General features: G+C 46.4%; 1 protein-coding gene across 1 annotated transcript in view; it reads left to right on the forward strand.

Moving 5' to 3' along the window:
* The window catches only part of GTF3C2 (general transcription factor IIIC subunit 2), a 720,157-nt gene that overhangs the window by 467,785 nt on the left and 225,724 nt on the right, over window positions 1-26,648 (forward strand). The window lies entirely within an intron of this gene.

The following is a 26,648-nucleotide window of genomic DNA, read 5'->3' on the forward strand; positions in this document are numbered from 1 at the left end:
CCTCTCTTCATGAAGAGGTCTCCAAGGGCAAAGGACTACAACCCACAGAATAACGACATGCAAGATCTACCTCTAAGGGTAGGATGATGCTTATCTGTTCCCCGTCGGCATCGGGATCCATGTCAACAATGTCTGTCAATGTTAAGGGACTTAGCACCACCTCTATCGACGACAACGCACATGACATCAAGGGACATACCATCAAAAGAGGTAACGCAGCGCTGTTCTTGGGCAAGGTTGGATAAGTCACCGTCAATGGTCAACGTCAAGTCAGCACCTGAATGCTGAGACTCTGTTGCGGGTACATCCTAGCCCATCGATGACAAGCAAAGTTCTGACAATGAGAACTGTGCCGTCAACCTCACGCCATCTGTCATCAACATCAAAACAACAGTCTGTATCTTCGTAGACTGCAACCAAGCGCCGTTCGTCATCGAGACGCACTCCTGCTATTCTGTCTCAATCGAAGTCAAAGCACCACTCGACATCCAGACATAGACTGTCACGCTCTCTCGATGGCACTACAGCGTCGTACGACTTCAAAGCACCACTCACTGATGAAGACTCTCTCACCTAAAAGGACTCTGTCGACGTCTGGACCTCAAGCAACTTCTAGACAAGATTCACCTACAGCCAAAACCAAAGATCACAGACCTGCGGCTGCAGCATCAGGAGCTTCCTTGCGTGGCTCTACAACGGTGCACTTGTCTCCTTTCAATCTATCGCCAAGATGGTTGAAGAGCCTCAGGGGGGTCCGGCTCCAGAGAGTCAGGACTCACGATATTGGCAAGTTTATTCTTCTACATGGTCTTCCCCAAGGACACTGTCACCAACTCCTCAGATGGAGGTGACTGAGTACAACACCTGGGTCTCAGAGACGTTCCAGGATACCTAAAGTGACTGAAACTCCCAGCTCTCGGACAAGGAGTAGATCACAACATGCATCTAGAGCAAGATCACCATCTCCTACCAGGAGATCCCATCGCCCTAGGTCACGTCATCAAAGGCACAGATCTCTTTCCTGCTTCTCTACAACCACATCATCCATACAAGATTACTCGCCTACTCTAATAAAAACTCCCCCTGCGAGAGTATCCCCAGTGCATGATAGCAACACCTTTAATAAAGTATTGGTTAGAGGCACTAATAAATTAAATATATACATCCCTGCTCCACGACATCATGTTCTGTAATTTTTGAAACTCTACACCATCGGTCCTCTTCATGAGCGCTCCTCACCCTGGGTCTAGGTCTCCTACTACCACAGTTGGACCTTTTCCTCACTCCAGCATCCCTACGTGCGGCTCCACCAAGAATCCTAAAGAAATTCAAGGCCCCCAGAGAAGGATCCTTTGTTCTTAAGAGCCGACTCTCCACCAGGCTCCATCATCTTAGCGGCTGCTAGGTGAACATGCATCGCTGCCTCTAAACAACCCATTTCCAGATAGATAGTTCCTTGCGTTGTTTTATCTTATCAGATTGCTAACAAGCACTTGTCTGCCAGGCCCAAAGCCCACTCTAAAAGGAGCAACGTGTCAACAGCAGCCCTTTTGAAAAATGTCCCTATCTCTGAAATTTGCAAAGCAGCGAAGTGGAGATCAGTGCATACTTTCACAAGGTATTACTGTCTAGACTCTGATACTAAGCCAGACACCCAAGAAGAACAGGCCTCCTTGAGAAATGTATTTTAATAAACTGGTCTACTGTTTTGTTTACTCTCACTTTGTCCACAGGGGGTGTGGGATGGGCTTGCTACTCTATTTAGGGCTTATGACTATTGAAGAGGATCCCCTCTTAAGAGAAGGAAAAGTTACTTATCCTAGTTCTCTTCTAGGGGAATCCTCATCAAAGTGAATACATGGTGGTGTTCTGTTCTTCATAACACCGTAAAAAAGTTCTGACCTAACTGTCACCTCTGAGGCATGGTGGGATATTGGAGGTCCTTGAGGTCTTAAAGGCACGGTGCCAGGTTTTGTTTTGCTATGTTTTAAATGCAGCCTATTGGCTAACATTGCAGTTTCTCTTCAATAAAGGAAATCTTTGCACTGTATGTCTCTCTTTTTCTGACTTACAGAAATACTTGAGACTGGTTTGATATTTATTAAAGAAAAACGTAACATAGGCTGCATCAATATTTAGGTAAATGTATAGATGCGTAAAAATTCTAGGTACAATTTTATGTCAACATATAAGTTTAAAAAAAATATATACATATATTTTTTCGATGGCATGTGTAGCTGTAAAGACGCACGCTTTTCATAAGTCCGTCGCCTAGTGTTGGGCTCTAAATGTTACAAGTTGTTTTTCTTTGAAGAACGTTTTCGAGTCACGAGATCGAGTGACTCCGCCTCTTGGTGATACTGCGCATGGGCATCGAGTCCTTTGTTAGATTGTTTTCTTTTCACCGTCTGGTTCGGACGTGTTTCCTCTCGCTCCGGGGGATCTCAGTTTGGTACTTCTGAACTCTATTTTACCTTCCTCTTATTATGTTGATATATATATATTTTTTTTTTAATAAGCAACTTTATTAGTTTTGCACTTGAACACAAGGACAAAACAAATTCAAGTCTAAAACTGAAAAGGTCACATCCGCACCTCATAGGCGCCACATTGTACAATTCCAACATGGTTAACATGAGCATATATTCAAGACTAAAACTGAAAAGGTCACATTCGCACCTCATAGGCGCCATATTGTACAATTCCAATATGGGTAACCTAAGCATGTATTTGATGTTAGTTATACTGACCTGAGACAGGTCCTACACTGGGCGGCTGCATCTTATGCCCAGCAGCGGAATGGGTATCCCAAGTACCGGTCCACCTCCCCCACACTCTGCCATATTTAGCCGGGTATCCCTGTGCTTCATATACTAATTTTTCACGCTGAGCGCACCTGTCTACCCCCAACGCCACTGCACAAGTGCCCGTGCCGTCTCCGCCTTCCAGCCCGCTGCAGTGTCTCTTTGCTACCAAGCACGCCACCGCCAGGAAAGCCCGGTCTGCTCTACCGAACACCACCCCCTCCAGGACTCCCAACAACAGCGGCAGCGGGCGGCCTCCACATCCACTTGTAGGGTCCTGGAGACTTTTCCCGCTACCGCAAGCCAGTAGGTCGCTATGTGTGGGCATGCCCACACCATATGGTAAAAGTCAGCTTTGGGGCCTGCACAACAGGGGCAGTCAGCGTGAGATCGGAGGCCTGCTTTGTGTAGCCTGTCAGGTGTGCGTTAAGCTGCATGCAGATAGTAGGTTTGCACTACACGTAGGTGGGAGGTCATAGTCAGGGTTCTCCGGCCATCAATGTATCCCGTCAGTCGTCGTTTGCTATCAGGCCTAACCAGCCCTCCCATTGTTCATGGAGCTTGTGGAGGGTCTGCGTCGTGTTGGTGACTAGGGTGCGGTATATACGTAACACTCCCCCTTTGCCTAGGCTGCCCATCAAGGATTTGGCCTCCACAGGGCCGAATTGTGGGAGGGTCATACCAGGAAGGACGTGTACATTCAGTGCATGCCTGGGCTGCAGGAATCTATGAAATTGGGTCCCGGCAAGCGAGTACCTCTGCTGGAGCTCCTGAAAGGACCTCATGTGGGAGCCTCCCCTGACGTCTTCTAAAAGCGAGATACCGATACGGTCCCACCTCCGGAACCCCTCCAAGGCAGAGACCTCACCCAGCCATGTCCCATGCCATAGTGGAGTCTGCTGGGTGAGTCACCGCCACCCACGTTGCCCCCTGTGCTGCCCTCCATCCCATCAGTACCACTCTTGTCCTCTCTGGAATCCTGCGTGGCTGGGGGTTGCCGTACAGAATCCCAAGCAGGCCGGGGAAGCCCATGGTCAGGAGTTCAAGTTGGTATGCCGGGTCCGACCAGCCTCCTCCCAGCCAGTCGTTAATTACTAGCAGATGCATTGCTAGGTAGTAAAGATAAAGGTCAGACATCCCCAAACCCCCTTCATACACATCTCCTTGACAAGTGCGAAACGCGAGCCGGGGGTGGGAATTATACCATAGGAATTGCCACGCTGCTGCGTCCATTGCTTTAAGCCATCCCTTAGGTTTAGGGTATGGGAAAATTTGGAGGAGATAGAGGAACCGGGGCAGCACCATCATTTTGTATAGCGCTATCCTTCCCAGGACATTAAGGGGTAGGGTCTTCCATCTCTAGAGGTCTCCCTTAACCCGCTTAGTGAGAGGTTGGATATTGAGTGACCAGGCTAACTCCGGCATGAGGGTGACTGTCACTCCCAGGTTCCGGAAGCTATTGCGCCTGATTGGAATATTAGTCTGCCAGTCATAGCAATCCTGTGCCAGATGCAACGGAAGCAATAGAGACTTGCAGGGGTTGAGTGTCAGGCTGGAGACTTCTGAAAACATCCTCAAAAGGTACAGGACTCTGGGACCACTACTGGCTGGGTTGGCCAGGAACTGGAGGACATTGTCTGCATACAACGGTATGTGGTCCCCATGGCCTGTGGGCCAGGGCCAACCGTCCATCAGGGGGTCCTCCCTTATAATTTTGGTGACCGGTTCCATCGCCAGTGCGAAGAGAAGCGGGGACAAGGGCACCCCTGGCGGGTTCCCTGGCGAACAGGAAATGGGTCGGATACCACCTCATTGACCTGTACCCGTCCCGATGGGTTGGAGTAAAGAGGTTTCACTAGGCCACGGAATCTAGGACCGAACCCAGTTCTTAAGAGTACCTGGTGGAGATACGTCCAGTCCACCGTATCAAATGCCTTCTCAAAGTCTAGGAGTAGGAGAGCTAAAGGAGAGGACAAGGAGCCATGGTGGGCCAGCGCTACATGCAGACGACGGATACAATGCCTAATACTCCTGGTTGGCATAAAGCCGCATTGGTTCGAATGTATCAGTGAGGATATCACCCTCTTCAACCTGGTGGCCAATATCGTGGACATTATCTTGATTTCAGTATTAAGGAGTGAAATGGGGCGGTAGGCCGCACACGATTGTGAAGGGGGATTGGTTTTGGGTATCACTACAATGGTAGCTTGGTCAAGGCCCATAGGGAATCTGCTCACCCGCTCCGCCTCCTAATACATATTGAGCAAGTGAGGTGCCAAGAGGTTGGTGCACCTGCTGTAAAGCTCGACTGGAAACCCGTCAGGGCCTGGGGTCCTGACCGCTGCCATAGCTGAGATAGCAGTCTTGATCTCCTCTAGCACTATCGGTTTGTCGAGATCCTGCCTCTCTCCCTCTGAGATTCTGGGAAAGGAGACATCCCCCAGCAGGGGTCTGGGTCTCTCTTCGTAGAGCTGCTCGTAGTAGGCAGCAAAGCTTTGAGCAGTTTCATGGGACGTCCGGGAGATGGCTCCTGTTCCGTCAACAATTTTGGGGACGACTCTGCTTGCTAAGGGCTGAGTCGCAAGCCAGTGCAGGAGCTTCCCGTTCTTGTCCCCCCCCCCCCCATCGGTATACGCGGGCCATAAAGGCTCGCTGTAAGGAAATGCCTCCTTGGCATGGTTACCCCCTAACTTTTTGCCTTTGCTAATGCTAAGTTTTGATTGAAAGTGTGCTGGGACCCTGCTAACCAGGCCCCAGCACCAGTGTTCTTTCCCTAAACTGTACCTTTGCTTCCCCAATTGGCACAGCCCTGGCACTCAGATAAGTCCCTTGTAACTGCTACCCCTCGTACCAAGGGCCCTGATGCCAGGGAAGGTCTCTAAGGGCTGCAGCATGTCTTATGCCACCCTGGGGACCCCTCACTCAGCACATGCACCCTGCTCCACAGCTTGTGTGTGCTGGTGGGGATAAAATGACTAAGTCGACATGGCACTCCCCTCAGAGTGCCATGCTAACCTCACACTGCCTGTTGCATAGGTAAGTCACCCCTCTAGCAGGCCTTACAGCCCTAAGGCAGGGTGCACTATACCACAGGTGAGGGCATATGTGCATGAGTACTATTCCGCTACAGTGTCTAAGCAAAACCTTAGACATTGTAAGTGCAGGGTAGCCATAAGAGTATATGGTCTGGGAGTCTGTCATACACGAACTCCACAGTTCCATAATGGCTACACAGAAATCTGGGGAGTTTGGTATGAAACTTCTCAGCAAAATAAATGCACACTGATGCCAGTGTGCAATTTATTGTAACATGTACCCAGAGTGCATCTCATCGCTAAGAGTGCATCTTAGCGATGCCCCCTGAATACCAATCCGACTTCTAGTGTAGGCTGACCAGTTCCTGCCAGCCTGCCACAAACCAGACAAGTTGCTGGCCACATGCCTTTGTTACTCTGTGGCCAGGAAAAAATCCTATACTGGGTGGAGGTGCTTCTCACATCCCCCTGCAGAAACTGTAACACCTGGTAACCCCTTTTGTTACAGCGCCCCAGGACATCCCATCTAGTGGAGATGCCCCCCCACCCCCTCCTCCGGCCACTGCCCCCACTTTTGACGGCAAGGCTGGAGGAGATAATGAGAAAAACAAAGAGGAGTCACCCACCAGTCAGGACAGCCCCTAAGGTGTCCTGAGCTGAGGTGACCCCTGCCTTTAGAAATCCTCCATCTTGATTTTGGAGGATTCCCCCAATAGGAATAGGGATGTGCCCCCCTCCCACAGGGAGGAGGCACAAAGAGGGTGTAGCCACCCTCAGGGACAGTAGCCATTGGCTACTGCCCTCCCAGACCTAAACACACCCCTAAATCTAGTATTTAGATGCATCCCAGAACCCAGGCAATCAGATTCTTACAACCTGAACCAAAGAAGGACTGCTGACCTACAAGCCTGCAGAGATGACGGACGACGACAACTGCTACGGCCCCAGCCCTACCGGCCTGTCTCCTGACTAGAAAACCTGCAACCAGCGACACATCCAACAGGGACCAGCGACCTCGGAAGCCTCGGAGGACTGCCCTGATCCCCAGGAAACTCCTGTGAACAGCGGCTCTGCTCAACAATCTGCAACAAACTTGCAACTTTTCAACAACTTTAAAGACTTCACGTTTCCCGCGGGAAGCGTGAGACTTCCCACTCTGCACGCGACGCCCCCGGCTCGAGATCCAGAGAACAAACACCACAGGGAGGACTTCCCGGTGACTGCGACCCCGTGAGTAGCCAGAGACGACCTCCCATGAGCCCCCACAGCGACGCCTGCAGAGAGAATCCAGAGGCTCCCCCTGACCGAGACTGCCTGTAATACAGGACCCGACGCCTGGAACCAGCACTGCACCCGCAGCCCCAGGACCTAAAGGAACCGAACCTCAGTGCAGGAGTGACCCCCAGGCAGCCATCTGCCTAGCCCAGGTGGTGGCTGACCCAAGAAGCCCCCCGTGCCTGCCTGCACCGCTAGAGTGACCCTCGGGTCCCATCTGAAACCCAATGCCTGCTTTGCACCCGGCTGCCCCTGTGCCGCTGAGGGTGTGTTTTGTGTGCCTACTTGTGTCCCCTCCAGTGCTCTACAGAACCCCCCTGGTCTGCGTTGAGGAATGTCCCGGAAGACCAGATCTAAGCCCTGCTACTCCTGTCAACACATGATGTCGGTGACGGATCCGCACCTCGTGTGCCTCTGGTTTTTGGAGCGCAACCACGACCCGAAGTCATGCTCCAAGTGTCGGGCCATGAACCCGAAACCTTTGAGGGAATGGTCGCTGAAGCTCATGGCAGCCCGACACTTGACTCGGCGTCGCTCCCAATGCCGTTCGAGAGGAAGGTCAGGAGACCAGTCGCGGAGTGACCACCATTCTTTTTTGTCCAAGTCATCTTGACATTCGGGCAAGAAGAAGTCGAACAAGGCCAAACATTCTTTGACTCCGCCCCGTCGCTCGCTCGCACGACGTAACACAGGAAGAGCATCGACTGGGCATGAAGAGTCTGGTATCCCGAGCTCTTGAGCATGGCCATCGATCCTCCGATCAGACTGCCCCTTCGGGACGATCTTCTGTCACAGCAGCGGGGGATGGTTATCCACCCAATCCTGTCCAAGTCCCTGCCTCCTTGTGTGGAGATCGAGCGGTAACAGTTGACTGCCTTTGACCTTCTCCCCGAAGTCTGTAATGTCATCTTGGCAGCCAGGTGTCCATCCACCAAAAACGGTCTACGCCTGTCATTGGAATACATTTTTAGGCATGGTGTTTCACAAATTTGTTGACCCCCTCTCTGCACCTCTGTCAGAGGTTCTCCTCTTTATTCTCTCTCTTGCCCAGCAGGGCTCTGCTCTGGGCAACCTCAAGGGATATTTGTCTGCCATCTCTGCTTTCTTAAGGCTACCAGATCAACCTTCTCTTTTGAAATCTCCCATTGTTGTGAGATTTCTTACAGGCCGCACTAATATGTTTCCTCCCGACCCGTTCATCATGACCCAGTGGGATTTGAACTTGGTCCTCACATACTTCATGTGTACCCCTTTCGAGCCACTCCACAACTGTCCTTTACGGCTTGTAACCCTTAAAACAGCTTTCTTGATTGCCATCACCTCTGCTCGCAGAGTAAGTGAGCTTCAGGCTCTTTCTTCGAAGCCACCATTCCTAGCAGTGCATCCTGACAAAGTGGTGCTTTGCACTAGGGCTTCCTTTCTTCCCAAAGTGATAACGGCTTTTCACGTAGGCCATCTATCACCTTGCCTACTTTTTTTATGCACCCCCACATCCCTCCTATGAGGAGAGACTCAACCACCTGGATCCAAAAAGAGCATTGGCGTTCTTTCTAGATCGTACCAAAGATTTCCAGTTGGATGATCAAGTCTTTCTGGGAAATGTGGGTGTGAAGAAAGGGAAGGCAGTGCAGAAGAGGACCATCTTACGATTGGTAGTCCTCCCCATCAAGATGGAGTACGCTTTGGTGAAAAAGCAACCCCCTGAGGGTTGACAAGCTCGTTATACCAGAGCAACTGCTGCTACCACAGCATTAGCACGCAGAGTTCCAGTCCTGGATATCTGTCAGGCCGCAGCATGGGTGTCCTTACATACGTTCAACAAGCACTACTTCCTGGACAGTCAGGTCCGCAGGGACGGTTATTTTGGCCATTCGGTCCTGCAGGATTATTTTGTGTGATCTTAGTTTGCAGCCCCCCACTGCGGATGGTATTGCTCGGGTATCTATTCAAAGGTAAGGAATCTGCAACTAGAAGTCTCTATCAGATGTACAAGTTACTTACCTTCGGTAACAATATATCTGTTAGAGACGTATTCTAGTTGCAGATTCCTTACCGACCCGCCCATCCTCCCCGCACTGCTAACTGATTTCTCGGGACAGGTACTTCCCTCTATGGGCCCTAGTTTTGGGGCACCATTCTCAGTGTTCTCCATGGCTCCGCACTTGTGGCGTGGAAAGACATGAACAGAAATTGACTTGAGCACGATGGGGTGGCACCTATATATGGCCCACAACGTCATATCTGGCGACCAGGACACCTGCGAAGTCGATCAACACCACCTGAAGACACACACGGATACTGTTTGAAGAAACGTCTCTGGATCCAGTCTGACACCTAGGGGAAATTCTAAGATAAGGAATCTGCAACTAGATTATTTCTCTACCAGATAAATCGTTACCAAAGGAAAGTAACTTGTTCTTCAGGAACCATGAGACCTATATACTTTATTTTGGTGTCAAAACATAGGTTTTGGGGGTCAAGTAGTCTTATAGAGACAGAAAATAACTCCTCAGAGCAACGCTTCTGCCATTTTTCAAAATGGCGGCTTCAATAGAGGAAAAAGAGCCAAATACAAATAAGAATGTTTTTTAATCCTCTTATTTATAGACCAAACAATGTTTATGATCTTAGTATGAAAAATAAATAATGTTTATCACTCCTGTTTTAGACAAATTTCGTAGTTCACTTTGTTTCGGCAGTGGCTTGCGGTGCATTTGAAGAACGTTGAACTTTTGAGAAGAGCATATAGGCAGGGACACCTTTTTGTAGCACGTTTGGCAGGTACATGTATGTGTTCTGTGGGTAACAGCTTTAGAAATTTTGTAGGTTTTAGCATCCTATCAATATCTTCCCAACCAAATTCTCTACACATGCATGATCCAAAACATTTGCATATCGTCTTATGAAGTAGGATGCTCTTTTAATGAGTCCACACACAGAATATGAGGTCAGTGGAAAGTCACTTAGCGGGACCGATCTCTTGAACTCCCTGTACTGAACATCATCAAATGTGTGACTGTCAGAACTCGTTTTTCACACATGGGCAAGGTATTTTTTTTACGTCTTTAAAGTCACATTCTTCTTGTGTCTCAGCAAATCCTTTTAGAAACTTCACAGGTTCAGCAGTTAAAGCTCCAAGCTTTGTTCCAATTTTGCTCATAGTGTCATCACCCGTCAGAATATGTGCCTTGATAAGAACACTGGGCATCTGAGTCAAGTTTCTTGTACAGAATATGAAGCAGGATTAAGTGTCTTTTCCTGCCTGTTCCATAACTTATCCACAGCTCTAACAATCCTTCACTTATGAACAGTGCAACAATTCTAAGTAGCACAATAATAACATCGGTGTCATTTGACAGTGCAATGACTCAATTGTAACCCTTTCCAACAGTCCGCTCAACATGTGTTACAAACACGAAGGTCAGCTTCATCCAATTTGCTGTTAAGTTCTTGAACTGTATGACTTGCACCTTTTGAATACATTGCTGCAGGCACCAACTCCTCATTGACAGTCGTTCTACTTGCAATACTTGGAGATTCAGTGTTCACTGAAGCACCAGCAGTGTTTTGACTAATTAACATCTCCAAGTTCACCTTGTTTGATGTTGATGACCAGAATTGTACACAGTATGATTCTCTCACATTCTTTGACGGATAGTTCAACATAACTGCCAAAGACACTGTGCAGTTCTTGCAAGGTGCACACTGACATTGATATCTGTAGAAGAGACTGAACAACCTCTACAAAGCTTAGATGGATGAAATCTTGACCATTCACTATTGTGACGTATAGTCCACAGCAACAGCAGTTTTTAATGAGGACTCCTTTTTTAATTGAAATTCTTCAGTGGAAGTTTTTTTTCCTAGCCCTTGTACGAGTTTGTGCTTCAGTAGTTTGGTTGCAGCATCTCAATCAAATAAGGCGTTTGTTGGAAGATCATGCAACAGAATGTCCTTGATAAATTCACCCCTTTCTTTTGCTACATCCATCTCTCTGTGCTTGTGATAACTTTTTTGTAACTTGTTTTGTAGTAGCTTGTTGGACGAAACTCTTTCTATGGCAATTAAAGCATGTACGTTTAGCTTTAGTGATTATGTCAAACACCTTTTTCTCTTTCAATACAAATCTCTCTTTCTTCAGTTCTTCGTATAGTTTCTGTCAATGTTCCAGGACATCTAATAGACGTGTTTTATATTGTTATCCACATATTGCTTGGTCACGAAATTGTGTAGTCGCACAGGCTTAGTCATTTCAAAGGGGTTTCCTTGCTGCTGCATGAAATGAAGAAAGGCTGTCAATATGTATTAAAATGTTCCCCTCCCTTTCCCCACAGGTTCGTGGGGAGGAACAGTTTCACAATGGTCCATTAATTTTGAATGCGTAATTTCTCTGAAAGCATTGCAAATAGAAGGGACTTCATGGTAAACTAGCTGCCATTGAGCAACATTCACTTTTACGTGTCTGATCAACAATTCCTTCGGAGCTTTTCTGTGTTCTCCGGATCGTTTGTTCCAGTTTCATATCTGGAGCCACAGCATTGACCCTTCCCTCTCTGCCTTTCACCACAAAATATCTTTGGATGAATTGTCTGTAGAGGTATTTTTTTCCACCTTTAGCTTCTTCACTCTCTCCAGATATCAGGACCCCTATCTTGAGTAGTTTATGCAGTCAAATTCGCAAAACACAGTAATCTGTGACTTCACAGTCTTTACATGCAGCTCCCAATCACATTCCCAATCAGCATGTACCAAGTTTTTCACTAGAGCTGTCATGTGTAAAACATGGCCCCAGTACTTGCAGAGTTCAGATTCTTCTTCGCATTCTTTGACAAACTCTACAAACTTGGGTTTCATGGTTTCTGATTGAACATTGCCTGGCTTTGCATTATGTCTTTTGAATGAAGTGCACCCTGTGCCTTGTTCACTTCTGAGATAAGATATGAAAACCTAATTTGTCATTATATGCCACATCCACTGAGATAAGTTCCTGCACACCGCAATACAACTTTTGTCATGTGGAAAATGCCCTTCGTTGAATAAAGATCATAAAGTTCTACTGGATTGCTCATAAAAAATGTCAGCTACCATATGGAAAACACCATCATTGCAGAAAATTGCCATTATAGGATGGTCTTCAAGCGGAGCACGCACATTTTTGATTTTTTTTTAGAGCTGTGCATACTGTTGCATAGTTTGACTGGAGATGGTATTATTGGTAAAAACCCAACCTTCTACAGTACGGTGGTATTCTGGAAGTTCAACTGGCTTTTGTTTATCCTGCAGTCCGCACCGAATAAGCAATATGATAAATTCATTTAAATCAGCTTTGTGGACTGAGGCATCAGGTAGAAGATCCATGCCCTCAGCCACTTTGAAACGTTCTGGTAGACTGGAACTTCTTGGTGGCTTGTAGTGATTTTGCACACATTGGCAAGGCAGTTGGGTTATAAGTTTGCAGCTTCATTTGTTTATGCCTACCGCTGACAGTTAGTTTTCCAGCAACGTCTTCATTGGTACAGGCTTGAAAAAGCACGATGTCAGTATCATGAGCACTGGATGTTCCAGGCAAAGGAGAGATGTCTTCAAAATCAAATTTATCAAGCAATTGTAAATCCTTTCCTGGTAAAGTGACTTGGAAGTTATGTGCTGTCGGATTCACAATATTTTACAGCATGAGCTGCTAACGAGTTCAGGTTCTGTGCTATGTCATTATAACTTGTTGATACACCAGTCCTGTTCATTGAAGTGATTAACTCTCTACTTTTGCACTTGTCATAGATTGCGTGGGCAGTCATGTTTAGCGGAGTTTTCTTTTTGCTGTGATTTAATTGATAAAACGGGATTTGGAAAGGACAGTATATTTGCTCATTATAAGCCTGTCTGTTCATGGGATTGTCTTCCACTTCTTCACTTATACCTTGAAAGCCTTCACCTATGTTTTTGGCTTCTGTTCCAAACTCAAGAACTTCAGTTTGTAACAGTTTTGCTTTGCTGATATTAAACAAGGATGTAAAAATTGTTAAGACAACATCAGGTATTCTTGTTGACTCTCCAGATTTGCGGAGCTCTGGAGCGTCACAAAATTTTTCTTTAGGTCCAAAACCTAAATCTTTCAGGAAATTAAAAAAAATATTTCTGCTGATTTTACTGCACCCTGTGATCTTATTTTGGCAGCAAGAACTTCAGGAGTTAAATCAACTGAGAACACCATAAGTGGCTCATTCTTTTTGTTAGGCTGACAAAAACGAATTCTTTCATTGTACATTCTTACCAGAAAAACCTTAATTTCATTATTATTGATCAATACGGTGTCATCAATGTTGACCATTATTTCTCTGGTCTCACTGAGTGTGAGCCCTTAGCCAGCACTCAAGAGTGGATTTAAAACTGCATTTGCTTTTTTAGAGTGCAAACTTAACTGAAGGCTGGTGGTTACATTGCTGCTGGGAGCTCATTGTACATTCATATTTTCAAATGTATGCCTGCAGTTCATGTGGGTATACAAATCCGCTGCAAGTACATTGACCTCACTGTTTAGATCAGCTACTCTGCTGAAAACTTCATCTTGGAAGAACCCAGCTGCAGATAAAAACATGCCTGCCCTTTGAGACTAACATACTCTGTACTTAGTTCTTTTGTCGATCCCTTTGGCCCTTGTTCTGGCCAAACCATAGATAACACATTGAAGATCCTCTGCTTTCTGATCAGATGTTGGAGGTGGACGAGGGGTAGCCATCGATCTTCTAAGTGGATGGGTATTGGGTTTGCTTGTTGTCGCTTTCTCAGAATACTTGGATTTTTGTTGGGATTCACTGGTTTCTGCTATTTTTTGACATTTTCTTTCCAGGCTTAGTTGCACTGTATACGATTTGTAGCACTTGTTGTCAAAATAATAAAATATTTGAACCTCTTCACCCATCAGTTTCAATCTTTTGTGAACTTTGTCATGCTGCGTTTCTGCAGCATCTCGAATGCTCTTCTGTCCAGCCGCAGTTGATAACTTTTCTTTCAGATTAGTTTGGCCTATGACACATTTTTCTTTGTTGAAGGAGTCCTCAGATTTTGTAGTTAGCAACACTCTGTCAGAAGGTAAAGATCCTCTGCTGCCACTTGCTTCGCTCATGTTTAGGAATTTGAACCACGGATAACCTGAAACAAAATTAAAATAAATTACCGATATGATAGGTAAATCACATTACTATGGAGCCGCTATTTTGGAAAATGACGGAAGGGTTGATCTGAGGAGTTATTTTCTGTCTCTGTAAGACTGCTTGACCCCCCAAAACCTATGTTTTGACACCAAAATGAAGTAAATAGGTCTCATGGTTCCTGAAATATTACATCTCTGCAACTTATCCTCCATTTTTAAAAATGTTGTCTATAAAAAAGCAGCCCAGATTAGCAGTGTCTACCCAAGCTTAATTACTTATCTAATGATGCAAAAATACAAATAAAAAATGTAAATCTCTGGACAACAATTTTCCTGCTGAGCCGGATCAGGGGTCCAGGAATATATGGTTAGAAGTATTCATCAGAAGAACACGTTACTTAACTTTTGTAATGCTTTTTCTGGTGGGTGCTGTGTCTAACCCCTGGTTTGTCACTGCCCTCCTCCCACCAAGCTCTATGAATTGACTGGTTTTTAGGATCTTGAAAGGTCTCCAAAGTTAGCATTAAACTCATTTTTACCAACACTTGTTCACCTTTATTGTCTGAGAGGGAAGTACGGGTAAAGATAACAAACTGATGAGTGCAGACGGTTAGCGCTTTTATGCAGTTACACTGTCATTTTTTAAGCTGTGTGGAGCCAACAAGAGTGGTGTTTTGCAGCACTGCAGTGAAAAAACTACTCTCACCACTCTGGCGCCTTGGGGCTAGTCTAAGGAGAGGAATCTACAGTCAGAGTATCCACTAGAAAGAGCATTACTGAAGATGAGATAAAGTAGCTTGTTTATGTAGTTGAAGTTGGCTGAAGATTCTGAAGAATCAAAGTAAGATGTTACAAGAAATGTTACAGGCTTACAAAGGATCACACCCCGATCAGAAGCCAGGAAAACAGCCCTTACAGTGATACTAAAAACCAGATTAAAACAACTGCAAAGAGCACTTCAGCATTGTCAAAGATTTTTCCAACCTCTCATCACTCACTCTAGTGCAGAGATCAAGACTCTAGTGCAGAGAACAGGCATATGGGTTTCCCTCTTGTTGTTGATTAGACATTTTCTTTAAAAAGTAAGAGTGCCTTCAGATCCTTCTAGTAGTTCTCCATCAAGATCCTGAAACACTAACTCATCTCTCACCCTGCAGTCTCCACCCCACAGTCCAATGTCGGTTGCTTTCTGAATGACTTCAGCTCCTTTCTAGTGAACCATTTGAAGACCAACATTCCAACTAAAGAAAAAAAGCTTGCAAGTGCAAACTGAACTTCTTATCATCCTAGTACTCCACAGGCCTGACTGATAAGAAATGTTACATCTACAGACAGGAAATCAAATGAAAGAAAAGCAAAGCACCTTAAGAAATCATGCTGGTAAAGTCCCTACCTGCTACACATTGACATTTCATCAATACAAGCGAAGTTCTACTCCAGCCCCATCAGTAAAACGCCCAACAGAAGCAGAAAATGTCTCACCATTACCAAGTATTGCATGTACCACTTATTTGATCCCTCATCCCCAGTGTAAACCCATGCACCTCTTCTCCAGAGAAGAAATACAGACTGTCTGAAAACCCACTAACCCCACCAAGCCTACTTCTACTGTTGCATCCCACACAATTTTGCTTGGTCCCACAATTGTCGTCTTTCAAACCAGTTGCATCTAACAGTCTTTTTCTACATCCTCATCTCTTTGAAAGTCACCTTCTATAAAGATGTATTGTCCTAGTCATTCATTAAAACCCTCTAGGGTCACCCCTACTCAGTATCCTCTGTGCCTCTTTCTCAAGGCATGTTCTAGTAAGCTGTCAAAGACCAGATCTCCCCCCTTCTCAAGTTTTCCACACTAATCTTTGATTAGCTCTCCAGCAATTCTCATTAGTCTCCTCACCTTCAATGGCAAGATAATTGAAAACTCAGTGTTGTTTAAACTACAAGATCATGTCAACACCTTTTGTTTCCTACTGCCATCCTGGCTTCAGATCAGACTAAAACTATCTAACAAATTTTGGACAATCCTCTCAGGAACATAGATAAAGGTACTTCGTGGCCTGTTGATCAGCTTCAACACCATTGAGCATCCCACCTTCATCCACACCAGGTCTCGAAGCAATTCACTGTCAACATCGCCCACTGGTCCTCCTGCCTCTCCAGCCAATACCGGTTAATTCATATGCGCTCCACCAGATCCCAGAAACTCCCCCATCAATTGCAGAATCATCTTTAGACCATCCTGTTCTTCGTCAACATAAACTTCTAGATGAAACTCCTTGGAACTCTACTCGCAGATAACCGAATCAAAGTGTCAAAATGTCATTTATTCATAACTCTACATGAAAATGTATTCTGCTCTAGACAACTGACTCTTCAACCCTGCATGCACCACATCCAAATGTGGATGTCCAGCACCTATCTGAAGCTTAAAATCACCCAGACCAAAACCATCCTATTCGTCACTGTAGGAAGCTGATCACTCCATCCTTCACTTCCACATCAATGCACCCTAACTTCCCACACTGAAGCCAGCTAGCAACCAGAGACACAGCTAGTACAAGATTGCGGAAGCGGACTGGGCCAGCACCATCAGAGGCAGCCAACCAGACCTCACCAGAGATCTGCCGACCAGCATACGAATCTTCAACAATCACAGGCTGGGTGGACACCTTCGCTCCCTTGAAGGATGTCAGACAATCAAGAACCAATGTGTGAGCTAGCTGGTACACTTAAGATCTGAAAGACTCCAAACATTACTGAAAAGCAGATGGAGAACTAGCCGGGACAACAATGCAAGAAACACCTACAAATGCTAACAAACTGGAGCCACCTCATGCCAAAAGACCCAGCCAAAATCATGAAAAAAATCCACTCGGTGGGCCCCCAGCTGCCTCTGCCCCCACTACATCTATAACCTGGGAGGCAGCCTGAGCAGCTCCAACTTCACCACCATCATCAATGCCTCTATCCTCAGTGGAATCTTTCTGGACAACTGGAAATATGCATGTCGCTGTTCTCCTGAAAAAGTCTTAGATAGACCTGGAAGAGCTCTGCAACTACAGACCCATCTTGCTCCTCCTATCTAATTTCCTTCCATCATCATGGTGAAACAGGCAACTCGTCAACTATCTATAACTGCACCATCTCCTTGACATCACTCAGGTTTCCGCAGCAACCACAGCATGGAAACGTCCCTCACCACAGCAGCTGAGGACATCAGACCATCATGGACAAATGGGAAACTTCAGCTTTCATTCTGTTCGTCCTCTCCAAGGCCTTTGACACTCTCTCACTGCACCCTCAACCCAAGACTCCACATCTCCGGCATACAAGGATCCAACCTCAGGTGGCTTGCCTCCTTCCTCTCCGACAGAGCCCAAGGAGTCAGATTCCCATCATACAACCCAAGAACATCATCTGCGGAGTCCCTGAAGGGTCATCTCTGAGCTTTCCCTCTTCAGCGTCTACATGGCAGCGCTCGCCACATAAAAAGATCCCAAAAATCAACATTTTTTTATTTTTATTTTATTTAATGCGTTTTTATATAGCGCGGACTTTACCCGAAGGTGTCAGAGCGCTTCACAATAGGCAAAGTAAAGATACAAGAGGAGAAGAATTACAAGTGAGCCTGTTACAAAAGCAAACGTTACATTACATGAGGCAATAGTGATAATTGTGCAAGTATCAAAAAATACACGAGGTAGCAAACGATACATTACGAAAGGAAAAAGTGACGTGTGCAGGTTACAAGAGCAAATAAAGTACGAGTAGAGGAAAAAAAAAAATGGTAGACACTCAAAACACTAAAACAATAGTTACGTTACATGCGGCAGTGGTGGCCGTTGTGCATGTATCAAAAGCAAACAAGATATAAGAGGTAGAAAATGATACGTTGTAAAAGGAAAGGTGCCGTGTGCATGATGCAAAAGAGTACAAAATACAGGTAGAGGTATAATACTGCACTAAATGGCAGACACTCAAAACACAAAAACACCCTGGGAAGGCACTTCTATAGGCATGGAGAACAGAATTTCCTATAATGGAACGACTTCCTTCAGAAAACAGAGGGCTTGAATTAAATTTGGAAGTGTCTTTGAAGGAGGAGAGCTTTGGGGTCAGTTTTTAAGGCCTGGGAAGAGGTGGTGGTCCGAAGCTGAGGCGGAAGTGAGTTCCAGATTCTCACCGCATTGCCTGAAAAGGATTGGGCCATCGATCTTTCCTTCTTGAAAATGGGAGGTTCAAGCAATAACTTTTCTGCATTACGTGATGGTCTGGAGCCCCCAGAGAGTTTCAGTTTATTCACCAGGTAGCGAGGGGAGGAGGAGTGAAAGGCTTTGTGGGTGATACAAGCAGTTTTGTAGATAGATCTTGCCTCTATGGGAAGCCAACGGAGGGTGGATAAAATGGATGTAATGTGGTCGCTTCTTTTGGCCCTATATATGAAACGAGCTGCTGAATGGAGAATAGACTTCAGGGGGGAAAGGTGGGATTTGGGAAGGCCAGTAAGAAGAGAGTTGCAGTAGTCCAATCTGGAGAGAACCAGCGATTGGACCAGGGTTTTAAGGTCGTGCTCCGGGAAGAAGCGACGAATCCCCCAAAGAAGGCGCAGTTGGTGTCGAGCAGACTTTGCAATGGAGTCGATGTGGGAGAGTAGATTGAGTTTTTTGTCGAGTATGACACCAAGGGATTTTGCGCTCTCAACAATGATGGGCTTATTGTTCATTAGATTGATCTGATCCATCCATGATTGCACTGGGGGATGAGAAAGTGAGGAGGAGGAATTCTGTTTTGGAGGGATTCAGGATCAGTTGATGAGTTAACATCCAGTTTTGAATGGAGTCGAGAGTAGAGCTAAGGAAGGAGAGATCGTGATTGGAGGCCACCTTAAGGTAAATCTGAGTGTCATCCGCATATAGATGATAGTGGATCCCGGATTTACTCAGGAGATTTCCCAATGGTTCTAAATAGAGATTGAATAGTGTGGGTGCAAGTATGGAGCCTTGAGGAACACCTTGACTGACCGCTAAAGGAGCTGAAAGACTGTTCGCTATTTTGATCATTTGGGATCTATCAGAGAGGAAGGAGGCAAACCATTTGAGCACAGTGCCCTCCATGCCCATTCTCTGTTGAAGAGTGTTAAGGAGAGTGTTGTGATTGACAGTGTCAAAGGCTGCAGAAAGGTCAAGAAGAATTAGAAGACAAGACTCCCCTGAATCGAGTATCCGCAGCGCGTCATCAATCACTAGCAGCAGGGCTGTTTCAGTGCTGCAGTTTTGAATGAAGCCGGACTGGAAATTGTCAAGAAGATCATTTTCCTTGATATGGCGAGAGAGTTGTTTCGCTACACATTTTTCTGTGATTTTCGCAAGAAAGGGTAGGTTAGTGATGGGACGGTAGTTGTTGAGGTCGTTTGCATCAGCGGTGGGTTTTTTAAGCAGAGGGGTGACCTGCCCAGTTTTGAAGGAAGCAGGAAGGGAGCCTTGACTGAGGGAGAGGTTGACCAGAGTGGTCCAATAGGAAAGAGAGTTAGTATAGAAGTCAATGGCAATGGCACTAGGGATGGGGTCAAGAGAATGGTTAGAGGGCTTTGTATCGCGGATGCATTTAAGGAGAGCATCGTCAGAGATGGGGTCAAAGTTTTGCCAAATGGTTAAGGATTTGCGCTCCTCTGTAGGGGTAGGATGAATGACCTGATCTACAAGTGATTTTACCTTTTCGTCAAAGAATACAGCGAATTCCGCTGCTTTCTTTGTGGAATCTTCCAGTTTGGAGGTTGGGGGAGAGCTGTTTGGGTTCTTGATGAGATCGAATAGTTTTTTGGGTCTATTTTTGGCTGAGTCAAGGAGGGATTTGTGGTGTGACGCTTTTCCAAGGAAGATGAGCTTGTGGTACTTGGATCTTGCTGAACGAAGCGTGGCCAAATTTTCAGTGGAGGGCGCTTGTCTCCATTGTTTCTCAAGGGCTCTTAGGAACTTCCTTTCTTCATAGAGGGATTTGTTGAACCAAGGTGCTGAGGGAGTGGGCCTTTTCTTTTTGCTTTGGAGAGGAGCGACATTATTGATTTCGACTGCAAGGACTGTGAGGCATTGGGAAGTGAGTTCGTTAACATCTAGGTCCGGGTCTAGCCTTGGAAGTGATAGCAAAGCAGAATCACAGAGGGTACTGAGGTCAATATTTTTAGTGTCACGGAACCAGGAAGTAGCCCTCTTAGGCTGGCCAAGAGTTATAGAGTGTGATAGGTGAAGAGAGAATGGGATGATGAGGTGGTCCCACCAGTCTACATGAATAGGGGTAGCGATAGTCAACAAGCCTGCTTTAGAAATAACAAGGTCCAGGATTGAGCCTTTAGAGTGTGTTGTTTCTGTGCAGTGTTGGATAAGATCGTTTGCAGAGAGGAAGGTGGCCAGCAAATTCGCATAGGTGTCTTGAGGCGAGGCCCAGTGGACATTGAAGTCACCCACGAAGATCTGATTGTCACTTTGCGTGTATTGGTCGCTGATGCAGTCTGTGAGTTCCTCCATAAACGAAGGGCTGCTACCAGGCGGGTGGTAAATAGCATGGAATCTGAGAGGTGAGCGGTGGTGCAATTGAAGCTCAAGAGATAGGCATTCAAAAGTGTGGAAGGAGCTGTTCGGAAGAGCCTTAAGTTGAAGGGAGTTTCTAAAGATGACTGCAACACCTCCCCCCACTTTGTCAATTCTGTCATTTCTAAGTAAAGAATAGCCTGTGGGTACAAGGAGATCAAACATAGAGTGAGAGGTATCGTTGAACCAGGTCTCTGTGAGGAAGAGCATGTCAATATTGTGCAAGTTGATGGTATCAGAGATTTCAAGTTTGTGTTTTATTGCAGATCTGCAGTTGTGGAGCAAACAGCGCAGCTCTGACGCAACTGTTTTGGTGACGGGGGCACTTGGGCTATGAGGGGTGATAGGGATATTGTACTTATATGAGGGCGCTCGGGAGGGTTTAGGTGGGCGAGTGGTTCTGACAGAGGAGATGGTCGGAATAGTGTAGATAACAGGGTTACTGGGAGGTGGAAGTGAAGGAAGGGTGGCGTTCAAGTGCTTGTGTGGATTTGCAGACGACAGGCTATGTTTAACTATAATGGGGTGTGGGGGTGAGGTGCATCTCGTGGAAGGGTGAGTGTTTGCCAAAGGAATTGAGGTGTGTGGAAAAGTCGAGATCTTGGAGCTTAAAACTAAAATGGTATCTTCAAGTTGGGAGATGGCGGAGATTAGAGAGCCTAGCTTATTTTCCAGAGAGAGTAAGGAAGAGCACAGCATGTTGGGTGGCTCGATGGAAACAGGAGGGGGTGCACTAGGCAGTGTACGGCAGGGAGAGGTGGGGGAACGGGAGGGCAGTAGGGGTATTGGGTTCAGAGGTGGGGAAAGGTTTTGGATGAGAGCAGGAGATGGTGCGCCAGGGGTGAGAGGAGAGTTGACGTTGTTGGTGTTGCAAGAAGGATAGGAATTAAGGGCAAAATTAGGGGGCGATAGGAGAGGAGTGGGGCGGTGGGGCGGTAGGAGAGAGGAGGAGAGTGAGGAGTCATAGGGATTAGGGAGGTTTGGAAGGAGGGGAGGGGGTTGGATAGGTCCTGGTAGCTAAGTGAGGTGGCTGTGAGGGAGCGGGTATCAGGCAGAGTGGGGGGGATTGGGAGAAAGGGAAGTTGAAGAAAGGAAGTGATTCTGCTCGGTCCGAGGGAGGGAAGGGGTTACCAGGGGAGGAAAGGGGGTAGCACAGCATTGCTGGAGGAGAGTGGGGAGGGAGAGAGATGGAATGTATTTGTGGGGAAATCGGGGTACATAGTGAGGGGAGGAGTGGGCGGAAAAGCAGAGAGGAGGAGGGAACAAGGGGAACGTAGGGAACATAGACAAGGGGAGAGGGCTGGAGGAGAGGTGGTCTAAGGAGGGGGGTGGCCGGAAGGGATAGGGGGGAGGAGATGAGAATGGAGTGCCGGGACGGTGCAGAATGGACGAGGAGCGTGTTAGCTAGAGGTAAGGCTGAAGTGAAGAGGGGAGGGGCATACTGTGAGGGGGAAGAATGGGAGGGGAGGTCCGAGGGGAGAGAAGAGGGTCGACCTGTGCCTCCCCATGGTGCAGCCTATTGGAGAGTGGGGGGGTCAAGGGAGGAGAAAGGGAGTAATTGGTGGAGCTAGATGGAGAGTCAAGGGATAGCCCGGTCGCAGGGGAGGGGAGTAGGGAAGGGAAGAGGCGGTCAAAGAGAGAGAGACAGGTGTCTTTGGCTTGGATCATAACAGTACCGTTGTTATAGAGTGAGATAGTGAGGGAGCTGTTAAAACCCGCAGAGGGGGAAATTTTTAGCTGTTTCCCATGAGGGATAGAGGAGGAGGAGGTGACGTTAAAGGAATTGTAAAAGCTGGTAGACCAAGAGGGTATGTCGTGCGTGAAAAAAATTAGATCGTTTTTGAGCCCCCCATACCGACCATTGTAAAACTGATCGACAAAAAGGGAATCGGGGAAACATTCAATGGTGTTATGCTTGAAACGTTTTGCTGCAGCTTTAGTCAGGTTAGAAGGGTAGATGATTTTGTAGCAATTAATTCCAGACTTAATTCGAGCGGTGGCCATGTTGGAAATTGTGGAGGAGGAGGGTGGTGGGGATAAGGGAAGGGTGTTACTAGGACGGTGGTGGTGGGGAGAAGTATGAGGGCAAGAAGGGGGCACGTAATCCAGACGTCGGGTGAAGGAATCTGGGTTATTGTGGAGACAGGAAAGTGAGGCGATTAGGGATAGGTTGTTACTTCAGAACAGGGCTGATTCAACAAGATAGGACTGAAGATGGAGTGGTGTAAGAGGAAAATCACTGTACTTATCATCCTGAGATATAAACTATATAAAGCACAGCATCACAAAAGGTATCAAACGCATTGTACGCCCTAAATCTCAACAGTCTAATATTAGACACTTACCTCCTAAGTATCACCAACATTATGGGCAAAAAGCACAGGGTGGAACATAATTTCACTAGCATAACTCAAAGTATGCAAGACAACCTCAAAATCATAAAACACAATTTAGAGGTAGCCAGAACAGGGTCTGAAAATCAAACTACAAGAAATACATTTCCTAGCACCACAAATACACAATGGGGCCTGGCGCCCTACAAACCACCAGGACCCCCTGGTCAACTGGCCAACTCAAAAGGGGTCAAATGCCCTGTTTCCAGAATGTCGGGGCTGCTGCCAATGCAGCGAAAGACCAGCGTGCGTACTTGCGCAAACCTAAACGTTGCAACTGGCACTAAGTGCTGCACAGCTGTGAAGAAATGGTGCAAGGAGTGCATCTCACTCCTAACTCAGACAGAACTACCTCCAAATGCCCTAAGAGTCTAGAGGAGGATAACTTTCGTCAGTTCACCCGTTGGGAGAGGATTTATCTGCTCATATTGTGCCGCTGTTCCCACCATTGTCTCCAGCTTAAATTACATAAAGAGCAGCGGACTAGAACAAAAAGAACTTATTCAGTCTTTTAACATTTCTTATAGTCCTTTATCTTCAATTTCTACTGGTGTTGCATAAAAAGCAACCAACGTGGTCCGTGCAGTACCGTATATAGTCCAGACAACTTCTTCAGGGAAGTATAGAAGAATGATGTGACCTTGATGTCTCAGGCAAGAGAAAAATAATTGATGACTTTAGTCCCTCAAAATAGAAGTCATTTCCGGTATTGGAAATATAAATGATGTCGAGGCTGAGTACTTTGCTGTATGAATTATTCCTTTTGTGCATTACATTCAGAGGGATATGTCTGCCTCCGTCAAGTGATGTAACTCGAGTCTTTCAAGTGCACACAACCCACTGAATAAATGTTCGAAAAACGTGACTCTAAAAGGTAATATTAAGTTTCCAGTCCTGGGCTTTAAATCACCAGCAAGGAGAGACAGGCAGCCTCTGTTTTCAGCGCGTCTCTATGCTGAAAGGAAGAAACTGTTACCCAAGGATCAGAGGGTCTGACAAAGCTAAAATTAAAAGACAGGCAGCCTCATATATATTTTGATAGCACAATCGCGCATATCTCGAAGCACCCGTGCAGCAAAGTAGGCATCTGCGGCCTGCGCAACTCCTGGCTCCAATATCCAGCACGATATCCCCGCTCGCACCATCAACCCACATTCATGCTGATCCGTACACCACCTACACTGTCGGCGTATTCAGGAGCCCCCAGCCCGGAGTTCGTCGCCGTCGTTCCGCCACCATTTTGGTCTCTTATGCAGACAACTCTCAGCTCATCATCTCCCTCATAGACAACGACCCCACCACGAGGACCAGCTTCAGTCTGCATGTCTAGCATAGAAAACTGAATGCAACAGAACTACCTAAAACTCAACGCTAACAAAACAGAAGTCCTGATTTTTTTGAGCAAAACTTGTCTGTGGGACTCCTCTTGGTGGGCAACCGAACAGGGGCCCACGCCCACCCTTGCAGACCACACCAGAAACTTCAAAATCATCTTGGATGACAAACTCACAATGGCCAAACAGGTGAACGTCATAGCTTCTTCTTTCTCATCCTACGAATGCTATTCAAATGGCTCCCCACAAACGCCAGACACAGTCACCCCGTGGACTTGACTACGGCAATGCTGGTATCTTGAACTAACTCATATGAAGACTCCACCCTACCCAGAACGGTGCCAGACCTCCCACATCACACACCCCATGTCCCTCCTCAGAGAACTATATTGACTACCCATTCAGAAGCTCTGCCAGTTAAAACTACTCATCCACGCCTACAAAGCCCTCTACAGTGTTGGACCTTCCTATCTCAACCTCCACCTCAACTTCCACTATCCAACAAGGCAACTGCACTCAACTGCACTCTGCCTCACACAGATACCCCACATCTGCAGAAGAAAAATACAAGCTCACTCTTTATCCTACATCGCTGCCAAACCTGGACCAACCTTCCCCATCACATCAGGATCCCCCCTCGCTACTCTAGTTCCACAAAAAACTGAAGACCTAGCTGTTTAACTAGGAGCACAATTCGCCCTACACATGTGCTCTGGCACCTGGATACCCCATCGGGTGATAAGTGCACCATACAATTCCTATTAATGTATCACTAGTCCAAACTCCGCTGGATGGCATGAACCCAAACTGGTTTGCAGCCTAACTTTCTACCAACACCATGTCACTATGATTCACCTTTAACAGCAATCTTACCCTCACATCAACCAGGAGATAAAGACGAGGAAAAAAAAGGTTCTTCCCAAAACGTGACTTCGGATCTGCCGTTCTTGCCGTATATTCTTGCATATAGGTTGTGGCAATTCACTGCTTTTCTGCCTTCTAGACTCCACATTGAGCATTCACCCTCAGTTTAAGGGCACCATACATGCCACTGCATTTCTTATTAAGGACCAGAAGAAATATGACCATGTCAGAACGGTCCTAATGGAACTCTGCTGGCATCCTTTGCTGTCTTACACCACCTTCAAGGCAGCTGCATCTATAAACCAATGCCATCAAGTGCTCCTGCCTAGCTGGCTGACGTGCCTACCATTTCCAGTGGTTTATGATTTCCCTGCGGTGAGGACAGCAAGAACACCACGCCGGCTTGGTACTAGCTCTCTATGCAAAGGAAAGTGAAAATGTGCCTCCCAGAAAATGACTTCAGATCTGCCTTTTTGTCCCTCTATTCTTGCATCTGCACTCTCACAAGACCCCGTTCCTCTGCCTCCCAGGTTTTACATTGAAACCCCACCCATGCCTTAAGGGCAGCCTGCATGCTGTAGCATGTTTTATCAAGGGCCAAAAGAAATATGAACTCGTCACCACCAACCTATTTTAATTCCTCTGACTTCCCTTGCTGTCCCAGACCACCTTCATATCCAGTTCATCCATCTCTGTTGCCATGATGAAGAGCACTCTTCCCTAGCTGGCTGACAAGTTCACCACCTCCAATGTCTTATGACACACCTGCAGCCATGACATCATCAGATAGGAGATGAAAACTTGCAAGGATGAAAAACGCCAGACAACATACTTTCCTATCTACCCACATAGAATCTACAATTTTGGAAAGACACTGCTTTAAAATACACTACATTGTGACAGAGTAAGTTGCCCCACGTCCTTTATCAAGTATCCTGAAGCCCATCTAGTTTCACACTCTGATTCAATTTTGCCTTCAACCCTCATCAGAACTTCACTGCCTTTTGGCTAGGTTTGCTCTACGCAGATGACACCTGACATATAAAATATTTCCAATCCCACCACAAGTGGCAAAATACCCACAAGGTTGATAGAGAAAAAGTCTACTAACTGTCATCATAAAGTGACTTCATCCAACTCATATATTTTGTCCCTTAATTTATTGGAATCCATGGTCACTTAATTATTTGCCTTGTGCCTTTTACTTAG

This window comes from Pleurodeles waltl, chromosome 5 (genome assembly GCF_031143425.1).
Source record: "Pleurodeles waltl isolate 20211129_DDA chromosome 5, aPleWal1.hap1.20221129, whole genome shotgun sequence".
In the NCBI taxonomy this organism is placed as follows: Eukaryota; Metazoa; Chordata; class Amphibia; order Caudata; family Salamandridae; genus Pleurodeles; species Pleurodeles waltl.